We start from the raw sequence: 8,236 nt of genomic DNA, 5'->3' as shown, positions 1-8,236 counted from the left end.
AACACAGACTCAAAGCTCGAAAACAAAATGGGGGATCACAGTCTCCAAATAATACTGATGTACTCAGAAAACTCACGCTCGTGAAGCGGCCAACAGTGAAGACTAAGCGTGGAGTGAAGGGAAGTGAGGGTACATATAGTATTTGTGACAATTATGCACAGGTGCTAGGAATGAGTTTGTGATTGGGTGGCACAGTGGAAGGACGGAGGGAGAGACACCTAGGGACCGCACTGGGGAGCGCGACCCCCATCCGTAACATTCTCTGTGTTCAACGATTTGTGGTTAGTGCTCTGAGCTGGTTTGCGTTAATCAATGAGTAGACCACATTGATAATTAAGTTGGAGCTGGCACCTATAGTTTGGTTGTCAAACCCACTTACAGGTTTTTGAAAGTCCTTCAAAATAGGAGTTAATAATACATTACATTTGTATAGCGTCACCCATAGTGTGGAGTCTGGTTCTGGTAACAGTGAGGAGGCCAGAGTCAGCGGAGTGGAGGGAGCGGGTGGGGCAGTGTGGCATGAGGAGCTCAGACAGACAGGCTGGGGCAGACCCATGTAGGGCCTTACAAGTGAGGAGCAGGACTTTGAAAACAATCCTTTGATGGACAGGTAGCCAGTGGAGGTCCTGGAGTACAGGGGTGATGTGATGGCAGGTGGGGGTGGATGTGAGGAGACGGGCAGCAGAGTTTTGTACGTGTTGTAGTTTGTTGAGCAGATGGGAGGGGAGGCCGAGGAGCAGGGCATTGCAATAGTCCAAAAGTGAGGAGATGAACGCATATATGAGTCGTTCAGCATCAGAAAAGGAGATTTCATATATTTACAGTCAAATCCAAACCTTATCTTCAACCTCTCTGAATTCTGTGAAGGCTCTTTGGGAGGAGGATTTGGGGGAGGGGATGTCTGAGGAACTTTGGGGGGGATATTCTTAAACATGTGCATACCTTGTCTGTCTGCGCCAGTCACGGGTTGATTCAATGCAAAGTTGTTCAACGCACTCATTGGACCAAAGTTAGGCTTTTCAAAATTGATGACAATATTGACTCCTCTTGTGAAAAATGTCATCAAACACCTGCAAACCATATGTTTTGGTCGTGGACGTAACTACTGGACTGCGATTTTCAATACTCTGTCGGAGGTAACTGGGACACTTACTGGGACACCTAATGCCATTACTGCTCTGTTCGGCATCCCTCAGTTGCCTTTGCCTAAGCCCCAAGCGGATCTGACAGCTTTTGTAACATTATTGGATAGACATCTAATACTAATGAGATGGAAATCACCAACACCACTTTCTCACACTGTGGATAAAAGAAATGTTCAATAATTTACAGCTTGAAAAAATCCGATATACTGTACATTGAAAGGCTTTTCCCCAAATAAGATTCCATTTTATCTTATTTACTTATTATTTTAAATTTTTATTCTGACCTAAAGGGTTACTATGTTTACTGTAATATGTGAAATATGACCAAGCTGACTGTTTGTGTTGTGTTTTCCTTGTAGTTGCTATGTATTGTATGTTGTTGTTTTTTCTGTAATATGTCACTCACAAGCACTTTAACACTATTGTCAATTTGTGTATAAAAAATCAATAAACAAAAAATAAAGAATTTGCCTCTATGGCAGGGCGTGCATACAGAGCTCCGGCCCGGTGCATCCCTGCCAGTCCCCATTCCAGCGAGACCCGGTCGACCCATCGTAGTGGTCCTACGATGGTGTTCCGATAATGGTGCAACCTCTACCTCGCGGTGGGAGCCACCCCATACAACGCACCGGTACCAGAGACACAACCTTTCTTAAACCCTACACAGCAGGCATTGGTTGGTGCATTTCCACACACACACACACTCACTCACTCACTCACTCACTCACTCACTCACTCCCAATGAAATTGCCAACATCCACAGAGTCATCAAACCTGAGCAACTCAAGAAGTTCTTCCCAGAGGTCAATCTAGGAGATCTGAGGAGACCAGAGAGCATTGAGCTACTGATAAGCCAAAGCGAAGGAAGACTTGCTCCGCAAAGAGTGAAGGTGATTGGAGACCTTGTCTTATGGGAAGGCCCGCTAGGAAAGACTGTTGGTGGAGCACATCCAGATCTGTTTGAAGAAGTGGATATGGCCGCACACAGGTCTGAAACACACTTTGCTCGATCCATGAGAGCAACCGCTGTCAAGTATCAAGAGATAACTAAAACACAAGAGTTCATAGCTGAAACCAAAGGCACAGTTGCTCACAGAGAGTTCTTGGATTGGTGGAAATGGGACAGCATTGGAGCAGCTTGCGAACCAAGGTGTGGAGGATGCCGGTGCGGCAACTGTCAACCAGGAGGGAAGGAAATGACTCTGAGTGAGGAAAGAGAGCTGGAGATCATAAGGAAAGGCCTCACCTACATCAAAGCAGATGCTCACAGTGATGAACCACACTGGCACACAAAATACCCCTGGATTCAAGATCCAAGTTCCCTTCCCAACAACAGGAGTGGGGTGGAAGCCACCTTCTTGAGAACAGAAAAGCAACTCAGAAAAGAGCCAGAGTGGAAAATAGCATACGCAGCTCAAGTCCATGAGATGGTGGAGAGAAGAGCAGCAAAGAAACTCACCAAAGAGATCATTGCCAGCTGGAAAGGACCAGTATGGTATGTCAGCCACTTGGTGGCGCCAAACCCGCACTCTCTCACAACACCTGTGCGACTGGTATGTAACAGCAGTCAGAAGTTTAAAGGGGTCAGCATGAATGACCTTCTGCTGAAAGGGCCTGATGTCCTCAATCCCATCCGAGCGGTACTACTCAGGTTCAGGAGAGGCGTCCATGCTGCCCTTGGCGACATCAAGAAAATGTACAATTCTGTGTGGCTAGAAGACCTGGAGATGCACCTCCACAGATTTCTCTGGAGAGACACTGAGGAGGGAGAGATTGAAAAGTATGCCATCACCAGAGTCAACATTGGTGATCGACCAGCAGGGTGCATTGCGCAACTGGCCATGAGAGAGACAGCAAAACTGCCCATGTTCGCTTGCCTGGAGGAGGAACGTAGGATCCTTGAAGAGGATGCCTATGTCGATGACATCCTGACTTCCCATAATGACTTGCAAAAGCTGGACCAGAACATCAAAGGGGTTGAAGAGATCCTGAAGGCAGGCGGGTTCTTCCTCAAGCCCTGGGTCCGGTCAGGCCAAAGTGGGAGGCAGGAGATCGTACCAGGAGAACAAGGGGCAGAGTCAATCACAGTACTCATTCTCCCAAACCAAATGAGGGAAGGAGACAATAAAGCCCTTGGAGTTGGATACCTTGTTAAAGAGGATAAACTGTACCTCATGACTTCAATCAATTTCTCAAAGAGGAAAAAGAAAATGAGAGTTGGCCAAAATCTCCTTGATGAAGAGGTGAGAGGGAAAACTCCAAACCCACTGACGAGAAGAGAACTGCTAAGCCAAGTAGCTAGCCTGTATGACCCAATAGGCCTCGTCACACCTGCCAAACAAAAGGGCGCCATTCTGGTCAGAAAGGCATTTCAGGAAGCTGGAGGCAAAACTCTGACCCGAGACACTTGGGACAAGCCTCTGTCTGAAAAATTGAGAGAAGAAGCCATCCAACTGTTTGAGGAATACACACGTCTTGGTCAAATCACCTTCCACAGAAGCCTCACACCAGTCAACTGGATTGGAAAACCTTGGGGAATAACGTTCTCTGATGGAAGTGACAAGAGCTATGGAGCCGTAGTATACTTCAGATGGAGGACCGAGCAAGGCATCCAAGTCAGATTGGTTGAGTCCAAAGCAAAGCTCACACCATTGGACCAAAAGGGAGAACCAGTGAAAGCTGAAATCTGCGGTGCTGTCTATGCAGCACGACTTAGAAAGTACGTCGAAAAGCACAGTCGAATGGAAATTGAACGATGGCTCCATCTGCTGGACAGTCAAACTGTGTTGGGAGCAATCCAGAGAGACAGCTATGGATATCAAACTTTCTTCGCGAACAGAGTTGGAGAGATCCAGAAATCCACATCCGTCGAAGACTGGTGGTGGATCCCGGGAGGCCTGAACAGTGCTGACGTCATAACGAGAGGGGCAGCCCCGGAAGACCTCCAGGAAGATTCCATGTGGCAGAATGGGCCAGCGTTCCTGCGGCAACCTGTGGAAGAGTGGCCACAGAAGTCAGCCAAAGAAGTCGCCGCGTATGCCAAGGAAGGCATAGACAAACTTCAAAGGAAATCTTTCTCAGCAGCACTGACCAGAGCGCAGGCCAAGAGAAACAATAGTGATGTACTTCCTGAAGGGAGAGTTCAGAAGAAAGAAAGTCAGAGTGATGCACAGCAAAATGGGCAAAATAACCCAGATGAACCTAAGACTCAGATCCGAAGACCACCAGCCGGCTCTGCAGTAACAAAATTGTTTGACATCAGGAAATTCAGCAGCCTGACCAGGCTGATCCGAGTCGTTGCCTGGGTTTGGAGAGCTGCAACGAGATGGAAAGAGGTGTTGACCAAGAATTCAGCCTCAGATAAACCAAAGTGGGAGGAAATTCTTTCAACAAACTGGAGGTCCAGAGCCAAACAAGCTGTACTCACTGTTGGGGAGTGTGAAGATGCACTAAGAGACCTGTTCCTTGCAGCTCAAGAAGGTATAATCTTTCAAGACACCACTCTCAACAGACTCGCTGTTTACAGAGATGAAGAGACTGGGCTCTTAGTTTGTGGAGGAAGGTTCCAGAGCTTTGATGACGACGAGACTGCTGTACCGATTCTACCATATGAGGCATGGATATCCACTCTTCTAGCTCAAGAGGCCCACGGTGCAAACCATGAAGAAATAGCAGGTACACTCCTCCGGATGAGGAAGAAAGCCTGGGTGATAAAAGGACGGAAGCTGGCTAAAAAGAGAGTTGACAACTGTGTGGTGTGCAGAAAGGCCAGGACCAGAAAGTGCCAGCAGATCATGAGTGACCTTCCATCCGAGCGAATAACACCAGCCAGACTATTTGAATACACAACAGTGGACTTATTTGGACCGTATGAAGTCAAGGACGAGGTGAGAAAGAAAGTCAAGCTCAAGGTGTGGGCTCAAGCTCAAGGTTCTGTCTTTTGACGCAACAGACAGTGTTCTAAAATGTTAATCAGATATAATATAGAAACATGGTAAAAATCCTAAAAGTAATAAAAGCCATACCTCTGTCCCTACTCTGCCTGTTTTACTGTTTGTCAGTGAAATTTAGAGAGGCCCCAGTTCCACTCCGTCGAGCGGACCCGTTTCCTCTTTCCGCCGTGATTGTGGTGGAGAGCTTGAGTTTCCTCGACCCAGCCAAGGGGCTCTGATTCCCCGCGGAGGGCCTCAGCTTTGCCCCTGACGAGTAGGACCTGGAAAATCTACTAAAATTATTTTCTTTGATTGATTGAAGAACTGAAATCTTGATGATCCTGAAATCTTTGAAGATCCTGAAATCATGAAGATCCTGAAATCATGAAGATCCTGAAATCATGTGTCCAAGTATTTTCCGTGAAACTGTCGAAAACCTATAATAATATGTCTAAATGTGATCCAGGAACTTGTGAAAACCTATAATAATAGACCCCAGTCTTCCTCACTACCACAGCCTCAACAGCCAAGGGCGTTGCCCCGTGCTGAGAGAGGAACAGTGGAGTTTTCAGAGTGTGGTCTAGTCACTAGCTACATTCTACAAAAATGTTGTCCAAGTACTGTCAAGAAACTTGTCCTCAATAGCTGTTCAGCGGTTGCAATTCATGAGTCAGAATTTGATCAGAGTATGAGCTCCGGGCTTGGTCTCCAACACACTCTCTCCTGCTCCGATGCTTCAGGTTCATACTCTCCGCAGCGGGGTGCGACCAGCGAAATGCTCCGAGAAGCTTGTTTTATACCCTTGCGTATGTGTGTCTATGTCTGAACATTGTGTGTCTATGTTTTGCATAGTGTGTGTCTCTGTTTTGCAGAGCAGGCCTGCAATGCATTTTCTCCAGAGACTACAAAAATAAAAAGAGGAAGGGGGGTTGCTATGATACCAGATTTCGCAACACTATGGTTAGGACATTTTCTCTGTCCCTCAACAAGTATGGCTTTCAGGCCCTATCACATCAACACATTCTCCAACCGTATAACAATATAGTAATCAATCATTTTAAAGGATCTAAAACCAGTAAATCATTCTATTCTTCATATTATTAGTATTACACATCTCTTAACCTGTTCACACTTGATTTTGGACGCCATGGTACTTTCCTGTTGGGGACTTTCCACCACCTGGCCTGCTCCTCCCGGCGGGCCTTACTCCATATCCCCTTTCCTACAGTGGTTACACTTTGTACCATGACTACAACTTTCAGTAATATAGTACCTTACTTCAGTGATTATTTCTGAGCAAGATCACACAATCAATCATGGTTATTCTTACATTTTTTAGCACTTTCTTTGATAGCGGGCCGTCATTACAACGAGGCCTAAGCAGATATAGTGACACGGGGTCATACACTCACATTCTAGTTATGTCTATGCAGTTTAGGCTGTTACATATGTTTGAATCAACTTATCATTTGTAGGTCATTATGCAATCACATTATCTTTGATTTTTACTCATCATCTATATGCAATTATGCAGTTACACAATTTGTGAATCATCTTATCATCTATAAGCAATTATGTGGTTACATATGTTTTGCATCAACTTATCATTTACTGATCCGGGAAGGTAGGGCGGATGAACGGCTCCATCCTCTCTTCCATGGCCAGGACTGGCATCTACAGCTGTGGCAGGAAAAACTCGTAGAGCTCAGTGAGGTCGATCTCGCAAGACATTTCTGGTGGGGGGGTCCGTAGCATAGCCTCCTGTAAGGTCTCCACTTCTAAAGTGGGGTTTTGCATTGGGTCATCCTCTGGTACAACAACCACTGTCACATACTCAGGTTTACCTTCAGACATCTCTTCCTCCATCTGTTCAAGCGGGACCGGATCGGTCCCTGGCTCCTGAATGACATCTGTGGTTGTGGGAGGCGAATAGGGGGAGACAGGTGAGAGGAGAGGGGCAAGAGGCAAACCAGGGGAGTCAGTCGAGACAGGAGGGGCGACGGGCCAACAGCTATGGACAGGTGAGCCGGGAAGGGAGGTTACTTCGTCCACTACCACCCAGCTGGGTGGTAGCTCTATGTACTCCATTGTCTCATCCTCCTCCTGCTGGAGTGGGGAGTTGTTGGTTGAATGCTCCTCTGGTGTATCCGAGGAGGGATCCTCCGTCAGTTTCAACGGGGCCGGTGATGTTGGCGGGGGTGGTGGTGTAACCACCTTCTTTTCTTGCACCCCCTGGCTTCTAGTGATCCTCCCGGGAGTTTTGAGACCCACACGTTTGTCCATCACAGCTCTGGGCCGATAGTAGGTGTGCCTGCTGGGCTTAGCCTTCGGCCTATAGTAGGATGTATCAGAGGCGGACCCGGAGTCGGCCGACTCGGTGTCAGAATCAGTTGTATAGACCAGCCCACTGTTGTCGTGGCCTTAACTCACGTTTAATGCTTACCGGAGCGGTATCCGTAGCCTTGTCCACCATAGTTTTTGGCTCCATCTCCTGGGTGCTCAAGGGTAATTTCTCCTTTTTGGTGGATGCCCTCCTTTCGCTAGGCTCGGCCCGTGCCTCCGTCTCCATCCCGGGTGGCCCCTTTCTAATGAGGGAGTTCCATGCCTCCTCATCCTTCGGCTTCTCCTCCGGAGTACATACCCATAGCACATACTCAGCGTGACCCGTAGCCTTACCCATTGTATTAGGACCCTTCTCAGGCTTTGGGCCTAACCCATTATAACCTGGGTAACTCTGGGAGTGGTGTTCAGGCCGGGGGAAGGCCATACTAGACTCGCCCTCGGCGACACGTGCCACTTCCAGATCAGATACCCCCGTGGAGGAAGAAAAAAAAATCCTTCTTCTAGCATTGTGACTGCCTATAGCCCCTGGTCTGAGCATTGGTTACTTTCTTATGATGACTGATGGATAGATGATTCACTTACTTAAACAAATGTATTTGTTGTAAGTCGCTAAATGCCATGAATGTAAATGGAGGAAATGCCAGACGACCCAGTGGACGCACCTTATGGAAACGGCATCACCGTTCGGCAGTAGTTAATTGACCGCTTATGAGGTAGGCTAGCATATGGTTTTGTATAACTGTGGGCCTGTAAAGCCATTTGAGACTGCAAACAATGATATTGGGCTTTAAATAAACTTGAAGTTTAAATGGTGGT

Source organism: Argentina silus (genome assembly GCF_951799395.1).
Source record: "Argentina silus genome assembly, chromosome: Y".
NCBI classification, from domain to species: Eukaryota; Metazoa; Chordata; class Actinopteri; order Argentiniformes; family Argentinidae; genus Argentina; species Argentina silus.
This window is presented reverse-complemented; position numbering follows the sequence as displayed.